Source organism: Rattus rattus, chromosome 1, assembly GCF_011064425.1.
Source record: "Rattus rattus isolate New Zealand chromosome 1, Rrattus_CSIRO_v1, whole genome shotgun sequence".
Classification (NCBI taxonomy): Eukaryota; Metazoa; Chordata; class Mammalia; order Rodentia; family Muridae; genus Rattus; species Rattus rattus.
This window is the reverse complement of record NC_046154.1, coordinates 56,828,799-56,850,173: the sequence shown is the minus strand read 5'-3', so window position 1 is coordinate 56,850,173 and position 21,375 is coordinate 56,828,799.

Below are 21,375 nucleotides of genomic sequence, written 5' to 3'. Positions count from 1 at the left end.
CTTCCTGGCAGCTCTGCTTCTGGGAAGCCTGGTTTGGGTTAGATTCCTTCTTCCCAGCATTGCTTGTCTGAGAAAGACACTCAGCGCTCACTCCTTGCTTGCTCTCAGGAGGGAGGGGCCTAGTTAATCTGTTCACTTTGAGGAACTTCCTGAAGCTATTTTGAGTTGTTTACAGAGCTTTCTTGCTGAATAAAATGTTACAATCTTCGAGGAAATTGCTACATGACATTAGGCTAGGCACGGAAAGCAGAACAGAGAGACCAGGGAACCGTCTGGCTCTCCAGTCCTGGGAATATGAACACCATAACCAACGTTTTGTTTTTGTTTTTGTTTTCTTTATTCAGGGCATGGCAAGGGGAGTTAAGGGGGTAGTAGAGACTTGGGGGGGGGAAGGGAGGGAAAAAGGGAGGGAGAGATGGAGACAGGGAGGGAGGGAGGGAGGGGGAGGGAGGGAACTGGGGCAGGAAGGCAAGAGCAGGAGCAGGAGAGCAAGAGCTTGTTTTGCTTTCTAATGTATATTCTAAGAGTCCAACTTAGGCACTCATGCTTGGAAAACAAGCATTTTACTGATAGTTCTCCCCAGCACCTACTGATTATTTTTGGAGGAGGGTCTCACCAAATAGACAAAACTGGACTCAAACTTTGAATTTTCCTCACTCAGTTTCCTGGGATCATAGGCTTAAGCTATCTTGCTCACCAAGACTTAGACCAATTCTGCTTCCCCATCATCAAACTCCTCCAAATGGATCACTTGCCTTTCTCTTCAACGCCACAGGAAAGTGCTTACTAAGAAAAAAGTTGTCCCATGCTCTCTATGTACAAAGAAATCCTTCCTCTGCCTTATGAACCTTCCTGTTGTGGGCACCCTGTGGCTTTCAGTACAGACCATTTTGTCTTGTTTGCTGAAGAATGAAAATTCCCCTAAGTGTTCCTGGGTGTGTCAGTGGGTGACTGTCAATCCCCTAAGTGACTCTGAGTGTGCCAGTGGGTGGCTGCAAATCCCCTAAGTGATTCTAGGTGTATCATTGGGTGGCTGTAAATCCCCTAAGTAATTCTGGATGTGTGTAGTGGGTGACTGTGAGTCCCTTAAGGGATCACAGTGAATAATGAATGCATCCAGCATCTCCAATTCTTGGCATATAATATAGTCAAGGCCATGTTTATGGAGAACTTTCCTATTCTCAACTGTTTCCAAAGTTATAATCAATCCTCTAGGAATTGCAGTTTTGTACCATTTAATGGGCTGTCATCAGGATGATGTCTCCAGGACCACAGATGGCAACAGGTAAAAGGAAGGGCCTTAGATTCTCTGAGGGGCTCCTCTGTGCCAGGCACCATGCCCTTGTCTATTTAATGTTCACCATAGTCTTAGCAACCACAGATCCCATTTACAAAAGAGAAGAAGAGAATGGCCTTCCTAAAGCCACACCATTGATTGTTAGGGACTTGAAATTCAAAACTACATCAGCCCCAAAGGCTGTGCTACTTTGTTTCTTGACCACAGACTTCTTTTTCACTTTTGACAACTTATTTTATAAAATACAGTATATAAATTATACAAATATATATTATTTGTATATATATTAATATATTAATAGGAAAGGTCCAATGTAAAATGTGAACGCCATCTTAGGTAGAGAGTACAGCCCAGAAAACAAAGAAGGGAGAGTTTTAATACAACAGAAGAACTGTTAAAAGGGAAAAAACCATCAATGAGTATTCACTAAATATACCAGGTTTTCTTGTTGAGTTAGCGTTTATTTTTATTATTTCTTTGATAATTTCATACGGTGTGTTGTGATCCGATTCACACATTCCCCACTCCTTCCCCTAGCCCTACACCAACCCTGTGAGTCATTATCATGAAGAAACTGAAACTCAAAAAACTCAGAAAATCACTCACATCTATAACCAAGCAGAAGAGCTTTGATTGAGCCGGGTCTTTCTGACCAAAGGGCCCATTGTCCTTCCTTGTTGCTGGACTGGTTTCCCTGACTCCAGTATCCCCAAGAGAACCTTCAGAAATGAATAAGGATCAGTATAAGAGGGAAATTGGAATTGAGTGAAGTTCTACAAAGGTAGCTTTCTTGACTGTCCCACACTAACCTGGGTCTCCTAACAGTATGGCACCAAACTCGACTCAGCTGACCCAGGCACTGGACAGTACACTTGAGAGCATGGTAGGCCTTGTTTCTCTTTGGTTCTCCATGGCGCTCCAAGGATCTTCGTGTATCTTGTAACTATAGTCATTTAGGAAAAGGGTAACTTCTTCCAGGGTTTGGTTCCTCCAATAGTTTGCTGGACAGGATAGTCTAAAACTCATGCAACCTAAGGTCTTGAGGGTCATCAACCAACAAGGACGAACTATAATATTCTCCACTTACCAACTAGTAGTTCCTTAAAGTCCTTCATGGGGAACTAACCCTGTCAGACTGATTTCGACTTTAAGAATGGTTCTGTCATTGCTTTGTTTGACAGAGTTTAACAGGAAGTGCTTAGTACTGGCTACACAATATTTTATTGAAGGACCTATCTCACACCCTGTAGGTGGGAGGCCTACCTTAGTCATTCAGTTGACAAATCCTTACCAAGGCCCCACACAGTGCCTGGCACAGTGTTCCGTACTGTGGGTTTCCTGCTATGAATACAGGGGGAAAAAAACTGGCAACCAAGCAGACATTAGACAAATAATCACACACACACACACACACACACACACACACACACACACACACACACACACACTACGAAAGACCAGTTGTGTTCCATTCTGAGTGCTTGAGAAGCCGGTGATGGCTAGGCAAGGAAGTCAGTTGTTGAATTTCTATGGCTTCAGCTACTTCATGAATTAGAGATGGCTAGATTGGATGCAGTTAGAAAATCCATAGCAACCATCCAGGAGAGGCTTGTTGAGGCTTGCAATAAATCGGGGCTGATGGGGACAGTGATGGACTGACATTGTTGGGAGGCAGAAGAGGGAGTGAGGCAGAGATGTGGTATTAATGACACCCCTATTGCCAGTGTTGCTTCATGGGGGGGGGGGTAATACTAATCACCATGCACGTGGCTAGCTTGGTTTGCCTGTCCAGGGAGGCAAGATGCCAAGAGGCACAGGTGTTCCCTACCATCGAAGGAGGCTGCTCCCTCTCTTGATTGCATAAACAGGCTTCCTGCTTTCCTGCCTTCTCAACATCCAGGCTCACCCTGGGGAGTCCTGGCCTCCCATCCAGGGTGCTCACCACAGAGGGAAAGGATTGAGGGGGTCTGAGTGAGGACGAGGGCACCTTCTAGCCAATACTGAGGAGTTGTTGCTCAGGCCTTACAGAATCTGCAAACGCTGTGGGTCCACCTGGGGCAGCATCCGTTCTACCGCCATCTGTTTCCTATCGAGGCTGAGCACGCTCATGTGTGTGGTCACAAACGCACGGGGAAAAAAATCATTCTGCCGATAAATATGGAACGTTAGGTTTCGTTTTCTCTCTTCTTTTTAAACTGACTTACAAAGTGAACCCTGAAAGTTTCTGACTCCTTCTACCATGCCTTGCCCAATCCGAAGGAAAAACATAATGATGTCACATTCCCCTTGAAATCTATACTTTATTGAAGGGTTGGGAGGGGCTCACTGCTCATGTACAAGGGCCAAACCAAAGGAGGAAATGTGAGCAAAGTGGTTGCATCCTTTTGCAGTCAACTATTATAAAATCTGGCCATCTCCCGTGCTTCATGAAGACATATAGTTTCCAACAGGCCTAGTTTTACTTTACATAATTGTAACCATCTCGGCATGTCAATTAGCATAGAATGTTACCTTTGGGATGGGATCAATTAGAGACCTGAAGATTGAATTTGGAATCATGATTAGCCTGTTTTACATTTTGCCTTCATTTTCTAAAATATACAATTGTCTGATTCAGCCCAATTTAAAAAAAAAAACATATTGTAAACTTATTTATTTTTTTAACCTGAAACAGACATGGGAGGCTGGTTAGTAACAGGAAGCATGGCAAAATGAAGGATGGGGGTGCCATTTGATTAGAGCCTATTCTTAAATTTCCACAGCAAGAAAATATTGAGAGTAGCGTAATGGTTGCTGGATTTTCTTAAGGACTGAAATCATTACGCTCTGGCAGGGTTCCAAGTTCTTCTCTTTTTTTAGGTTACAATTTGAAACGGTGCAGAACATGCTATAGTGTTGTAGTCATTCATGTAATGTCATTGAATCGAGCTTCTGGAAATAGACAAAGGACTTTGTGTCCCCAAAACGCTCTTCTGGCGGAAAATTGATAGCAGCATGAGATACGCTATTACCAGGTTTGGTTCTGCCTCCAAATTTGTGCTGACTAAAAGTGGAGAGAGAGAGAGAGAGAGAGAGAGAGAGAGAGAGAGAGAGAGAGAGAGAGAGAGAGAGAGGAGGTTTCAAACAATGCTACACACATTTCTAAGAGAAGCTGCAGAAGTTTTCCCGGGCTTGCTACGATAATGTGAAGCTTTTTGTTTGCTTTGAAGTTGTTGTTTCCCAAATGGAGACAATGAACAGGCAAGTGCAGGACGTGAAATCTTCAGCTAATTCTCCCAAGCCCTCCCTGCCCCCATTCCAGCCCTGAGAAGTGTTTCCCGTTCATTGAAGCCCAGAGTCTGGAGTTCTTGCCAGATTCGTCAGAGTGACAGGCGAGTCTAGCTTCAGCAGCCAGAGACGCAGCCTGAATGCAAATCAAGGCTAGGCCTGGACTCTCTGGCCAGGACACATGGTGTTGGGCCTGAGCCCATGCCCGGCCAATTCTTTACCCTAATGCCTTTCCAAGCTTTTCCCATCTTCATTGCTGCCACCCCCTTTTAGAAAGAAAAGTTAGAGCTGTTTGTGCATGATGTGAAAGATATGCCAATAAAGCCCCTTTCCATATAAATAGCACATCAAAATATTACCAAATAATGCTGGTGACTTTGCCAGCAGGCAGAGGACTCCATCTGGAGATAATATCTTCCAACTGAGAGGCATCCAAGGTGCCCTTTCCTAGGCAACAGGCACGCTGACCCACATGGGACTAAATCCCATTCTATCTGAGCGTGAGCAATCCTTCTCCTGCCACACTCAGGCCACCTGTGCTGGATCCTGGAGCAAACAGCTCCAGTCCAAAATTAACTCATTGGTCATTTCCTCTGAGACAAGAACAGTGCCATCCTTTCCTGACGAGTCTGAGGATGTCCACACATTCACCAGAGAGACTCAAAATAGCAAGTACAGGACTGAGGACAAGCTCCCTCGATGCATTCTGTTACTGCTCTGATCCCCTCAGTGACAACAGGCCAGCTCACTATTGGATCTGCTCTCCAAAGCATCTACCATCTAAATCAAGCCTCCCAGCTTCTCTGAGCACAAATCTCTACAAACTGTGTAATTAGCATCTGGGTGAAATATTAAACTCTAAATATAGAAGGTGGATTGACCCAATGGCAGACAAGTTCAAAAGCCCACAGACAGACTCTTTTCCTGATGGGTTGTTCAGCAGATTCCTGGTGAGTGCTTACTAGACACAGGAACAAGGGTGAGTCAAACATGGGTGGGGTCCCCCAGCTCTTTGTAATCAGTACAGATCCTCAGTTCTTCTTCTTATGACTAAAGGTCTCTGCAGCTTCCTGGAGGGGCCTGTGTTCTCTGCCCACCCCAGTGGCCAAGTTTCTCTTATAAGGACTGCTTCTGACTTGATTTCTGCCCACTTAATCATGAAAGGGGCCATTTCTCCTTACAGTGGAGTGCAAAGCACGTCTGGGTAAAGGAACACATTCAAACAGCTCGCTGGGCTGTCGAGGAAAGCAAGTACAGAATCCTCCTTCACACTGGGGGCATTCAGACTCATCTCCCTCAGAGGTCCATATTTCCTTTTATTCTCCCCAGCTCAGCGTCCCCTCTCACAGTTCCTGATTGCTGTCAGAAAGTATCTTAATTGCTCAAAATACAAGACTTGGAATGATCCCTCTTCTAGGGGTTGGGGATGGGCAGCGTGATTGAAAGTCAGACTTAAGCTTTCATATCCTCATATCTCAAAGACTATTAACAATGGATCAGTTTTCACCAAAGATGGTGAAATGTGAAAGTTCTCTCTGATCATGTTATACAGAGATCTGATGCCGTCCGATTCAGTGTCACCAGCCATGTCCTGAATCCCTTCCCTGTTAGGCAGTATCCTAAACCTCTCTCAGCATACATCTTTATGATGCACCACACTGTTTACCTGGGGAACTGAAAATGGGAAGAGCTACACACCGTCCAGGACATCCCCATCTGTCTTTTCAAAGCTAGTCTCTGGATTGGTCAATTGCTAAGCCTCCCACAGCTCAGCAAGTGTTAACTACTTGCAAGGTATAAGATAGATCAAAGGTAAAAGACAAAGTCCCAGTGAGCACTGGGATATAAACAGCCTGGAGAAAATAGAGTTATGACTTAGCAGACAAACAGACAGACAGACGGATGGACACATCAGGATTTGAATCCCAGCTCCGGTGAATTTATTGGGTGTGATTAGGCAAGTTACTCAACTTCTCTGGGCCTCACATTCCTCAAATACAAAATGACAGCATCAGAAGGAAGTGATTGTGGGGTCTAAGGAGATAAAGCGTTCAGTGCACATGGGGCCGTGAGTGGGCACCTCTTCTCCTTACTCTGCTGAACATGATTGTACAGCTTGCTTTGTAGACCCAGCATTTAATGGTGAGATCTCTATGCTCTGAATACCCTTTTTAAGAATGATTCGGCCAGCTAGTCAATGGTTTATTGTATGGGCACAGCATACTTGACCCATACTTGACCCTGCTGCATTTATATACTAGGGAAGAGCACAGTTTATTTTATCAAGACCTTTATATATTAAGAATATTATATCTGTTTACATTTGTGGTAGATGTTTTCTTAGGTTTTTTTTTGTTTGCTCTCTAGTTTTATGTAAAATGTGTTTTACATGAAGTTGTTCATTTTTATGCAATCTAACCTGTATAAATTTTCATTTGTGGTAGCACCCATTAATTTTAAGCTTTAAAAAGAGCCTTCATATAATAATACAGAAACTAGGGGGCTACTCGCCAACATCTTTTCCTAGTGTAAGAATATCAAAGTGATTCACCAAGTAAATTCAAATGGAGATTTCCTACTGGTGATTTGGTTTCCCATGAGCAACCTTGACACCTGATGACTTGTACTAATCGGTAACAGTGTCAATGACTTTGTCACAGTCCTGCTTAAGAGATTAGACAGTCAAATTTACTTTGTTCATATTAGGAGCTTTTCAGAGACTAGCCCACTACTCCTTTCTCAAGTCAAAATATAGAGGATCTAAAACATACCCAACACTCTAAGGGATGGATGTACTAACAAACTGAAAAGATCTACTTTGTGTGTCCCTGGCCCTCAGGGACTTTCTTTGTCAGAGACATAGCAACCCCATACCCCCATTCTCAGTCCTGATGATATGGAGGAGAGACGGCAGGAGGTTGGCTTGGGTCAATTAAACGTTTAGCTCTGTGCTCAAAACTGTGATTCTAGTAGAAGGAAAATCTGGACTATTGCCTCATATGGGAATGGACAATCATGAAACTGATTTCTGCTTTGGAGATTAAGAACACATCCCCCAGTCTCTTACCACAGTACCTGACAAACAAGTAACCCACAAGCATTAGCTACTTTTCAATCTTCTCTAACACAAGACGACCATAGTTATTCTCAAATGTCCCAATGTTTGGTATAAATTGTAAAATCTTCACACCACAGCAGACAGCTTCACATCTTTGAACTCACTTATTCTTTTCAGAATGTTCTTGAGTGAGTAGTGTGCCCTGGACTTGTTGCTTAGGAGAGAAAGTGGGAGAGGCAGATGCATGCTTAGGTAGGGGTACTCAACCTGGATTCCTCGGCCTCTTCTCTATCAGCGATGGCTGGCTCATCACCACCCTTAGAGAAACACAGGCTCTTACCGAGCCCTCCTACCATGTGCAGTAAACAATCAGAAGATTTGGGTCCGTGCAGATTCCTTCAGCTGCCCCTGAGGATGCCTCTGATATGGTTAGTCTCCTGTGAAGACCAGAGACTGGCTATATTAATACACATTGTCTCCAGTGACACGGTGCTTCCTATGTGGACCACAGGCCTTGTTTTGAGAACCATAATCCAGAGGAAAGAGAAACGTAGGCATGTTTCAACAATGGAAGGACCCAGCCTTCTGCATGTCATAAGAACAGAATGGATCTCTCAGGCAGTCTCCCTAGGATTAGCATCTGCTATTGCAGTTTTACTCCTATGGGGCATATTGAAGAACTTTTAGTTCATTCACTCATAAAGTGATTACATGGTAAATATGTCCTCTACATTTCTTCTCATTTGCCTTTTCTGGGGATTAATCACACAGTGTTCGATGTTCACGTCATGTTGTTTCCTCCCAGTCTAATTGCTGTTCGTCTTAAGTGAAACTGAACCAATGAGCTACTTTTCCATGGTCTCGGCAGTAGACCTCACCTACTTAAATACACCAGTCAAGTTTAATTTGTCTTCAGAGGATTAGATCAACTACTCAAAACAAAGAAAGTGTGTGACAATCCCTGGAAGAAACTCCGAAAGAACTGAAAATTCTCCTTGCTGAGTAACTAAATCTAAAGTTCATCTAAACCAAACTTTACCCTCTGTCACCCAGAGAAATGAGAGTGAGCTAACGGTAATGGCTTTCAAATCTAAAACAGAGGTTACCTGGAGTGACGGGGTGGAAAAAGATCAGGTGAGTAGAGGAGACACAATTCAAAAGGGCTGCCCAGAGGGTTGGCCTTAGCACTATAGCAACTCTGCTTACTGTGGCTTGTGGGCTGCTCCTTCACCATTGTGTATAATGCTTAATGGATGCAAAGTGTTTGATGGATGGTTCTGTGATCACCTTAAAGATCTGTGATCTGAGGCAAAGTCTCCAGGAACCATCTTGAATGGTCCTGCAGGATTAGACACTCCACTGTGCCAACTCTTTCTTCTTTACCTGGGTAAAGATAGTTCTTGGGTGTCCTAGAGGATCTAACATATGAGCCATGACACATACCACTAGCTTGTGGTATCGCTATTACTTCTTGGTATTTTAAGCACACATATCTAGCTAACATAACATGAAGATTTAAAGGAACTAATATAATAATATAAACCAGTGGAGTTTATTTGATTCAACTCAAAACCATGGTCACAGTCTCTGGAGGGGGGCAGAGAGGGACACATGCTGCATTTCCCACATAGACAAGCTGTCCATACATATTTTCACTTGGCCTCATTCAGGATTTGTAACAGATGATTCAAGTGATAAGTTCTACAGCTCAATAGAAATAAATTTCACAAATAACCAATTCTGGAAAACTAGAAATTTAAATTCTTCTATTTTTTTCATTCACAACCCAAATTTAGGGCTGACTATTGACTGCATACATGTGTACACACACACACACACACACACACACACACACCATCAAAAATGGGACTATTTTCTATGTACATTAATTTCTCAAGGAAGACTGTGATCAGTGTAGACACGCAGGCAACAATTGCCACTCTGTTACTTGTCAAGTGAGGAAGGGGAAGTGAGTAGATACAAATAAAAATGCATATACTTAATAAATCCACTCATTCAAAACCCAAAAATCAAGATGCAAAATAATAAATTTCTAAGGTGTATTGTGTCCTGTGGTGTCCTATTGTTAAAATTATCAGTCATCCACGATGTGAAAACAAATATAGATTCCCATGTGTTCATCCAGCAGCCAGAACACATGGCTGAAAACATTTTCACATGCGAGTACTCCAAGCACAAGCTCTTTCTTAAACTAACATGATTACCCTTGACAGTAGCAATATAAACAGACTCGTGACAAATTTGATAATTATCTTTCTTCTGTTAACTTCCACTTTGTTCCTCTGCTTTCTCATGAAAAGGCTTTCTATTGGGAAGTGTGTTCCATGTGGAAATCTGCCACATGCACGCAAAGGCTGTCTAATTACATAGCTCTTCTATGACTCTCCTTTCACAGACAAACTCATAGACCAACGAGTTGGCCATGGTATTTCCCTCCCTCAGTGGAAAGAAGAGAATAACTATTCAAATCAAATGCACCTCTTACTAATTGGGTAACTACTAGCTGACCTAGGAGAGATGGAGGAGGGAAATACAAGGACACTCACAGGAGCTGCAGAACTGAGTAGAACATCTATTTAGTCCATCCGATGCACCAGGAACATTGGCCAAGCCTTAATGGCAGATATGAATAAACAGCCTGGGTCCTTTAGCAAGGAAAGCTTTTGCCATAGTAAGCAAGGCAAGCACTGAGGAAAAAACCCACCAACAGATGTAAACTGCTGGGTGATTTATAGGGAGAGAGTGAGTCTTCATCTAAAGGGGAAGCATTCATTTTTAAAGTTAGCTTTACAAGAAAGCATCAGCTGTCCCGCCTCCAGTAACTCTAATGTTGCATGTAACCAAGATATAATCCAGACTAGAACAACATGCAGATACCTGTGGATACACAATCTTAAAAGTCCCTAGCTGTAGAACCCCTCAAAGGATAGACACTATTTGGGGTCTGGGGATGGATGATTGGAGATTTGATATATGGAAAAACTATATGATAATGGAGGGGAGATAGAAAACCAAAGTGCATCTAGGAAGCAGAGAGGAGTTGAGTAAGGCAGGATATCACTGAGGAGAGCCTAGCATGGAAGGTCAGGGAGTCTCAACGTTGTGTGATGGGCATTGCCATGGAAAACTTAGGAGCAGGGTTATGGGGTGTGCGTACCTGGTTTTTACAGCATCTTCATGGCACATGGGAAAGCATGATGATAGGAAGGGACTCTGGAAATGTGCAGAAGATCTAAAACCAGATGAGATCAACAGAAACAAGGGAAACCACGGGATCCATGAGCACGTGAGGAGGGTCTGAATTCAGCAGCAGCTGCAGCCATGAAGTGATGTGACAAATGGCAAATGCTAAGAGGCGCCTTGCCTGGATAGACATAACTCTGTCTGGATTGGCCTAGGGAAGATGGTGGGTGGCACTGATTGTCATACTAAAACCTCAAGTATTGTAGACTGGGAAGATGATGATGGCACTACTGAATGCAGTAACTAGGAAAGAGGCTTCTGGGTAAGACTTTAGGAGTTAGTACTTGATTTGAGCTTAGAGCAGCTTATAGCTCTATCTTTGAGACTTCTATCCAACAGCTAGTTCAAATCTGCCCAGCCAGGATGACCAAGAGGGAAGAGAACTGATTTCGTGAGGCAACTATAACCCCATCCCAGAGCCTGCCATGTGCCACCTCTGCTTAGTTTATCTGGAAAATATTATAAAATATTTAGTGTCATTGAGTTTGGGCCTGAGAATGGGGATCACAGTGCCTTGCCTAATATTCTCTGGGATTATTACTGCTAGTAACTCTTTATTGGGGAAATCAAATAGCTATAACTTTTCACTGTTGTTGGAAAAGCTTGTGGAGTGACTCATTTACTCCCCATAGAAAAGCCCTGTCTACACGAGGCAGGTAGTAAAATTAAGTTCAAATAAATGCTTCAGAAGAGTGTTTCATTTCAGAAAGCCTTGCATTTTCCCCTTACTGGAAATGAGTGTTACAGGACATTAAAAGTCTCTATGTCCTATATGGTGTTTAATATAAACACTCTGGTTTTTTTTCTTTAATCTACCCAAGATCAATACTAAAATCCGTAAGCAGTGAGAGGTGGTGGCAGGAGAGCTGGCATTTCCAGCACAGCATCATTAATGAAACACTTTGGACAATAGCTCTCTTCTAAACAACCCAGCAGTCAGCGCTGCTGCCTCTCATTTAGGAAAACTCAAAGCGTAAAGAGACCGAAGAGGTGGCCAAGGTTAGGGCCAAGGTTGAGTCTAGAGATCCCAATGTTACCTGTGTGTGTGTGTGTGTGTGTGTGTGTGTGTGTGAGAGAGAGAGAGAGAGAGAGAGAGAGAGAGAGAGAGAAAGACAGAGACAGAGACAGAGACAGAGAGACAGAGAAAGACACAGAGAGAGAGACAGACAGAGAGAGACAGAGAGACAGAGAGAGAGAGAGACAGAGAGAGAGACAGAGAGAGAGATTCCATATTAACCTTCAAAGACAGCCACCTCAGCCTTCCCCAGGGTGGATCTGATCCATTCCAGGTAGACAGGAGGTAGACAGTTCTTTTAACTCCAGATCAAGTGTCGCCATAGCAATAGTCAGAGATGACCTCATGCCCACTGAGCAACCTCGGGAGAATGTGGAGCACCCGTGCACAGTATATAGACTCTTAAAGGTAACGTAAAGAGGACTGAGCTACTCGGAGCCACCTTTTCCCTGTAGGGCTTGTTATTAGCAGGAATCAAAAACCCTAGCCTGGAAGTACAGAGGTATCTAGATGGAGGGAAAGGGAAGACATTTCACATAGTCAATCAAGTCTCATTTCACATAGTCAATCAATACATCCTTGTCTCATCTAACACATCCTTGCAAATATCTCTGCTACTCCCAAGTCCTCCTTCTCAACAGCTGCTGTTGTCTCTCTCCTCTCCCCTGCAACCTCTACACCCCCTCATCACACCACTGCTACCTCCTTTTCATGGAGGGCAATTGGCATTCACCTCTGTCAACACTACTGAGGGAACTTAAAAAAATATTCTTTGGGATCCATTTGCTTTTTTATGATTTGGGAACTGTTAGAAGAAAGGGTCTAAAAGCTCTTGATTTTATTACTCCTATCCAGAAATAATGACAATATAGTTAGGTTTCCTGTTCTAGGCTCTTTGCACAGTTTATCTTTTATTCCAGAAAACTCTGTAAGGGCAAATGATGGTCCCCATTTTACAGATAGGAATATCGAGATTTAGAGGAATTAAGCTACCTAGAAGATTCAAGCTTATTGTTCAGAATACCCAAGTCTATCTAACTCCAAAAGCACCAGCTGTAGCCTTTATAGAAGAATCAGGAAGATTAGAACTCCACCTCCCATCCAGCAAGTTCAAACCAGCTACAGCTCCCTGCCCCATCCTGTTTCCTCCAGCCAGAGGGAAAAGGAAGCTTGTTACCTTTGAGCCTATAGATCCACTTCCTGAACCAGCCTCAGGTGCCGAGTACACACATGGTCGGGCTTCCCCATTCCCGTAGACCTGCCTAACCACCCGCTAGCCACATCTGGAACATATTTTAAATTACCTTTAACCACAATTGCAAAAGGCTGTGTGTGTGTGTGTGTGTGTGTGTGTGTGTCTGGGTGTGTGTGTGTGCGTGAGTGTATGTGTGTTTGTGAGTGTGAGTGTGTGTGTGTGAGTGTGTGTGTGTGTATACGTGTGTGTGTGAGTGTGTGTGTGTATAAGTGTGTGTGTATACGTGCGCATGCGCGTGTGTGTGGTACATAAGATTAATATATTAATTAAGTGGCTTAGAGTACTTGTAGAAGCTGCGTGAGAGACCTATGTCCCCACTTCCTTTACTCTCCCTAGCCCTGCACAGGAAACCTGAGCTGCTGGACATGGGAAACTGAGTGTGATAGTTGTTCTGAGGGCATACACAAACTCTCAGGTCTCTTTTGGAATCTGACTTTATTTTAAGTGAATTACTGGGAACTGGTATGGGGTGAGCTAGGATCAAACAATCAACTTTAGAATCAAAGTGAGCCAAACGGGAGTCCTAGACTTGCTGGCTAGATACTACTAACAGAATGACCCTGGTTGACTCATCTTCACTCTAGGTCCCACCTCTTAAGAGAGTTGCTAAGGAAGAGTGAGATGCTGAAAAGGTAGATGTAAATGATCCTTTCTGACTTATCCGAAGTCACTTCTCACTCTCTCCTGCTCCCCCTAACATTGAGGATGTCCCCAAGTGACCTCCCCTGGGATGGTAGCTTAGGTTTAGCCATGTTTGAGATCTCTTCATTCATTTATTAGCTATGAAGCAATCTCTCCTTTGTATTTATTTTCCCACATATTGGATGAACATGACATCACTCATTCTCAAAGCCCCTTAGACCAAGAGTCCTGTACATGTAGACTTTCGCTGATGGCGCTCAGCTTTCCTCCAGAAGAAGACGCATGCGATGCTTGCTGCTTGTTCAAAAGCAAAGAGAGACAGAAGGAAGTCATCGCTAGGGTACAGTTATGTAACAAAAGTATCTGGACTGTAGGGGGAGGAATCTTTAGGCAATTGGTATATTGTCTTGGGCTCTGAAGGGTTTTGTACTGTGTAGTGGTTCGCCCAGAGTCTTTACCTGTGTGGGATAGAAACAAATAGGATAATGTTACCAAAGGCAGAAATCTTGGAGGATTCTCTGAATTAGAACCCAGGAAGTGACATTCAGTACCAGAAAGGTTCACTAAGGGAACAGGGATGTGATAAAAATAAGTATTAGCTCATGGGGTGGATGTGTATGGGGATAGAAATTTTAGTTTAAAATCAGCCAGGCTCCTGCTGTTGGCCAGTACTTACCCTGCAGCTTCCCAACAACATATCATCTAGCCAGCCCCATCCAGCCCCCATCCAGGGGCTAGCATTGTGGACAAATGTCTATGTCAGCTTTACTGGGGCCACAAGTGTATCTTCATCCCCATTCTTCAGAAAGAGTTTTCCCACTCTGACCGATTTTCAGGGTAGCCTTCTAACCCAGAACTTGAAAAGCAACAACCATCAGACCCTCCTGACTAACTTGTAAAATGAAGAAAATCATACATCTTTATTCAAAATATGGCACAATATCCAGTTATGGGCCTTGTTCAGTCCTGGGCCTCAGGCTTCTTGATGAACTTTGGTGCTTGCCTTCTTCCTGTTCCCCTTACGCCTCAGACACTCCTGGAAACAAGTGCTCTTCCAGTTAAGGAAGCTTTATGAACTAATTTATTCCAGCTGTTCACTCCTCTGGGCAGCTCACTATATCATACACGTATGTATACATACATACATATGCACTCATGAGCGTGCACACACAGAGAGAGAGAGAGAGAGAGAGAGAGAGACAGAGACAGAGACAGAGACAGACAGAGCAACAGAGACAGAGAGACAGAGAGAGACAGAGACAGAGACAGAGGGACAGAGACAGAGAGATACAGAGACAGAGACAGACAGAGCAACAGAGACAGAGAGACAGAGAGAGACAGAGAGAGAATCTAAGACATGTTGGGTCTTATATTGATAATTATGTCACCTTTAAGTAAGTTTTATATAAATTGCTCACTTATCTAGTACCATAAAGACACAGATACAGCTAGAAACTGCATATGAAAAATGCTAATCTCTACATGGCATGAGAATGCTTAAGCCCTAGTCCTTCCAGGCCTTGCAGTGCCTTGTTACCCAAGCTACTGAATAAGCTGAAGCTCAAGGATCATAAGTTCAAGGCCAGCCTAGGCTACATACAGTGTGTTCAAGGCCAGTCTGTGTAACTTAGTGGGACCTTGTAGCAAAATAAAATATTGAAAAAGGAGAAAGAATACAACTCCATGTTAAAACTCTTACATAGCACCGTGTGTGAGGCCGCACATTCAATCCCAGCACTAAAAATGTAATGCAATAAAAAAAAAATTAGCTGTAATCAGTCAATGGTAGAAGGAATGGGAAGTGAATGAATGAATGAGTGAATAAATGGCTGTTAAATGGATGAATTAACTGAGTACAGACTGTAAGTTGGTTCCTTGACCAAGAAGTCTATGTGCTTTTAATTCTCAGAATAAGCTTGTTGAGCGGGCATGTTGGAAATGAATATTCCCAATATCACATAACCAAACACCCGAACATAACAAAAGTAAACCAAGAGGCAGTTTCTTTTTGCAGAAAGGGTGTGCGTCAACCCAAACCAGGCTAGAAAGCACATGGGGCAGGAAGTTCACTTAGTTTTTATAGTGAAGCAGGTGGTGCCTGTGTCTCATCCTATTGGTGAGAGCTGAACCTCACATTCCAACTCAGTGGTTAAACTTTAATTGGCACAGAGGAAATGAAGGAAACAAGGGAAGGGATTGGCCCCTCCAGGTCATTAAGTTCCGTTGGTATAGCAGGGACTTTGCATAAACAGAAGTTTTACCAGGTCGGAGAGATTAAAAGATTTGTGTAAAAGTTTTACAATGTTGGAGAGATTTATGGAACATTGGTCTTTGGTGAGCTAACCACCTTTGATAGAAAAATATAATGTTTCATATAGGTTGAATACTACTGAGTCACAGGTGAGAAAAAAAAATGTGCTTCAGAGAAGTGAAGTAGCTTACCTTAGGTCGTTCTGACCTAGATCGAGTAGCATGGGGAAAATCCAAACTCAGGTAATATACTACTGAGTTGACCTAACATCTACTCCTCTTCTCAAACTTCACTCATGTCTCTGCATTGATGTGTTGTCTGTGTGTGCCTTCTAAAGCCTGACATCCAGTCTTCCTTAGGACCTTACTACATCTCCAGAGTAGGGAAGACAAGTTTGCTTGGCTAGCGCAAAGGAGCTGTCCCTGCTTCCAGATGGGGAAGCCCTGATGCCATGTGTAAGTTTCCTTCATTAAGTTAGTCCACTTTATTTGAAGTCACTGCTCTTTAACTGAGTTGACAGCAGGTATCTGATCAAATATGACTGAGTTTGCCTCTAGGTGTGAACCTGGGTAGAGTCCTCTGCAAGTCTTTGGGGGAATGCCTCGTGACTAGAGATGCCAGAGCTAAGAAGTTTAGGTGAGCCTAACCCAAGGTGACAGCTGTCATCGGAAGAAGAAAAAGCTCCTTCTCATCATGGTTCCCAGGCCTTCTTCAGGGTCTTACATACTTCCAGCTCGGTCTGCAGTGGGCCCTGGGAAAGGTCTCTTGCCCATTTGCAATCTTTGCATTAGGTCCCTGTTCTGTGTCTATAGAGTAAGGAAAGGAGTCTTTTCTAGTGAGTATTTGGCCTCTCCGATACAGTAACCCACTGGAAGGACTGGAAGGATTAGAAGGCTCTAACAGAAGGAGAGACCCAGGTTATAGGCTTGTGGGTAAAAAAAAAAAATACTTGTGTCCAGGCCTTGTGTAAGTCTTATTGGCTCAGAACTAATGTTGGAGACAGTCTGGGAAGCTCAAGACACATTTTCCACAGTTCAAGAACAATGGTCACTCCAGCCTGCAGTGGATTGAGATAGCCTTGAAAATAGGAACGATGAACACAAGAACGCATCATTGTCCTGAGGCCACATTGGTACATGGAAAGATCTCTGCCAGATCTCTTCCTCGTGCCAAGGCTTCCAGGTGTTCCTTTGTGTTCACACAGAGAGCTCACATCATTTTTCCCTTCAGTTTGGAAGAGGTGGTCCAAAGTGTTTAAGCGACAGTAGTTGCAACATGTCAGAGTGGGAATTTATTATCTCAGCCCCAATAGGTCTTAATAAGCCTTACACAACTGTTTAGGCATTTATTCTATTAACGGCTGTTCATTCTGGTGGCTTCACCTGAATATTCATGATCTTCCTCTCCCCAGAGCTTCAGCATAGCAGCTGTTGGAAACCCGCAGCAAATGTTCAAGAGAGTTCCACAAATATAAACACCCCTCGCGGCTGAGTGTTTCAGCCCTGGCCTCACAGAGGCAAAGATATGAAACATTCATGCCAAGGGGGTTTTGAAGGACAGCATCTATAAACCTACAATCACCCCCACCCTCAGAGCATCCTTCCCTCTGGTTGGGATGTAGCCATGAGGAGGAAGGGTCCGGGATTGTCCATGTCCACAAAGATCACAGTCCCCCTCCCTGCTCTCTCCTGGAACGGAAGGAAGGTTCTGAATAAATTCAGCAAGAAGTTGCAGTACCTCTGAGAGACGGGAAGGGAGACTCGTGGGATTGGGACAAGATGGTACCTGTTAGGAGTGAGGTGCTTAGCGAGAGGGATAATTTTAGTGGAGAAATATCAAAAGAGAAAGAGTTGGTGGTGCCCTCTCCAAAGGGATGTAACTAGGAATGACAGGATTAAATTAGCAGGCGGACAACCTGACATGAAACTCAGCGAGATCTCCCCCTTGAGCACATGTTCACTGCCTTCCAAGTCAGAATTCAAAGTAGAAAAATTTCAGGCCCATCTTTATGATGGAGCAAATCTCCCCCTCGGGCCAGACACTTAACCACTTTGTGCCTCAATGTCCTCATTTATAAACTGTAGGGAGGGGCAGTGTCAAAGAAAAGCCATAAGCCCATTAAGATATGAATGCATCATAAATACATTTCTATTGTGTTTATCTGGGGAAGATTTTGAAAGTTCATTTTAAAATGCAAGCCAATGGTGAGTAAACAAACCAACACAGTTCTTTTCACCCAGTGACGATTCAAACGGTCAATGGAAATACAGTAGAATGTATTTCCGTTGACCAACTTTGTGTAGTTTTTTAAAAGGACACAGAAAATGCATGAATTATGAAAATGCAATCATATAGGACAGGAATATAATTTCAGGCCTACACAAGAAATTTAAGTAAATTATACAGCTTTTTCTAAGCTCTGGGTCCTTCCTCCGTAAAATGAAAGGAGCCTCTGCTGTTCACGTATTTTGCCAGGCTACAGAGGCTGGACAGAGGACAGTGCCTTAAAAAAGAGCTGCTCCCTTCGATTCTTCCTACCAGAGCATGGCTGGCCCAGCCTCTGACAGCTCTCAGCCATGCCCCCTCACTTCCAGTCAGCAACTTCTCTATCCAGGACAAGAAAAGGCTGGAGAGGACACTACTGTCTGATTCTCCACTGGCCTGGCAGACTTAGTCTTTCCTGGAGAACAGTATTAAGGGGAGACTTAATTACAAGGGTTTTCCAAAAGCAAAAATACACTGATAGATCTCATGCCTTGCAGAACATGCCTACATATCTTTTACCAACATTTTTTTTAAATTAACATCATGTCCAAAATTTTTGCAAATGCTGTCGAGATTCACATGAAGATTCTAAAGTTTCCAGTAGATGGTCCTAAACTCCTGCAAATACAGACGACACTGAGTGGATTCTGGCTTTGAAAGCGGGGAGGAGGAGTTGGAAGAGAAGGAAGAAGAAGAGGAGGGAGGGGAGGGAGGGGGGGGAGGAGAGAGCAAAGTGCATGGATATGAGAGGAAGATGGCAGGGCATAGGGGAGGAATTGTGAGGAAGGGGACTGGGAGTGCATTATAGCAAAATACATTACAGACATGTCTTAAATTCTCAAACGGTATCAGGGGAGGGAAAACTCTGGAACCTTTTCATGGTACCTGGAATTGTAAAACAATATAGTGGTTGACCGGAAGTCAATGCAATAACAACATGCTCTTTCGAACTCAATCTTTTTCTCTCTGATGAGAGCTATTCCAAGCTTGAAAATGGCCGTAATACCAAGGAAGGAGAATGATGGGAAGGTAGAGAGCAGAACAGGCACTGAGCGTTGCCAGTGTGGGGCCAGAGCACATCCTGGGGGCTGACAAGGCTGTGAGTGGGATCGGGATCCTGCTGAATGTGGACGCTACAGGAGGAGACACAGAGGCAGAGCGGACGTCTTCAGATGGCAGTGATGAGCGGGGCATTCCAGGCACCTGTCATGACATGGAAAATTGCTGAGAGAAAGGGAAAGGAGGCTGGCACGAGGAAACCAGAGAACCGAACGCCCCTGTGACTAAAGTGATGAAGCGAGGAGCAGTGGCGAAGAAGGTCAGTCCCTCTGTACCACACAGAGCACTGGACCAAGCCCACAGGCAGGGCAGGGCACCGTGACACTGTGAGCATTCTATGTCAGGAGGAAACGCAAGCATGTGCAGATCAGCAAGTAAGGTTTGAATGCCGGGGGAGAAGACCACTGATAACCTAACCCCACCAATTACCCCCGTGAGGTAGCGATTAGTCCTCCAGGACAGTGCAGGCACTGCGGCGGCTCAGGAGAACTTAGAACTCGGAAGCTGCCGAGAGGCCAAGCTGAAACTCAAACGTACGATGTTTGACTTCAAGTCCGGACTTATTTTCACTTCTCGCCACAATTCGTTAACAGATATAATCATTTAATGCAGATGCAAATCTGATTTCTGGGGTCCCGTGAACCTGTTTAACAGTCTCATGAATCACGGACCTCTCCTTGAGATTGTTTTTTTAATTCATAGAATAGTTTGCATTGAACTTCTAGAGGTAATTATTGTGTTTTCAGAAAACATATATAAATTATCAAAATATGTAATTAAAATTTAGTTGCAGAGAAATTTTAAATACTGTGTGAGTGGAATCTAAATGCCTCCTCAGTCATGCGTCAAGGAGCGTGGCTCCAGCAGACAGGCTAACAATGGCCCAAATCTCGAACAGTGAGTGGCCAGTGGTGTTTCAGGACACCTTCAACAACCACAGTGCAATATGAAAATAAGCGGTTTCCCATGTGACAGACCCACGGGGGGTTTGTGACTTTACCTCCTGCGACTTACGTCTGACCACACTCTATACAAAACGTGTCCAGAGGATATATTTTTCGTGGCAGACAAGTGAACATAAAGGAAGAGAAGGAACTTTTCTCCCCTGCATTCACAGGTTTGCTGGTATCATTCCGATCTCTGTTAGAAACCTGGGAGATGCTTCAAACCCAAGGTGATCCGTAAGAATTTCTAAGATATTCAGGAGGAGGGATGGAGCTGTGGATTTTCTTACTGAATTAAGAAAATACTTCAGCGATATTCATGTATTATACAGACTCAGAAACTCAAGTCACTGGCTCTCCTCCTGGTGTCCCACAGGCCCAGCAACTGCTGGTGGTGCTGGTTCTTGAGATCAGTCCTCCCCAAAAAAATACTTGGCTGTGATTTCCCGACACTTGCTGTCAGGGCTCAGCCTTCAACATTCTGGACCGTTTTCCTACTATGATAACAACCCTTTCCCAGAACATGCCCCCTTCCTGTTCACAGGAAAGCAGGCTTTAAGGGTCAGTGTTTTGAGCAACCAGGAATATTCCAGGGGTAGAAATGTTCCTATGCAGGCCTGCCCACAGCAAACAGTAACGGTTTCAAGCTAATAAGGGGATAATGCGTTTTCAGCCGATGAAAGAAGGATCAGAAGGTAACTTGAGCTAGGGCAATGACAGTGCCCAAAGCCTTACAATGGAAACTATCTAAAGCATGCGAGGCCCTTTGTTAGTTATGAATGATTCCTTTTTCTGGTGAAAAGTGTATGAAGAACTTGAGAAGAAGGGCCTGAGTGGCTTTTATGAAGAAAACCTCTGTCTGGGAAAGCTGGTCTCGGGGTTAGGTTGCAGCTCCAGTGAATCCTCCCTTCCCAAACAGGGAGGGAGCTGAAAGATGTTCAAACCGTGAAAATATGATGTGTCTGTCTTTGAACGCTTTCCTCCAGCTTTTACACACAAGTTTATGCACGTTCCCTTGAAAAAAAAATCCCGTCTCAATGTGGAGTCTGAAGCAAGAA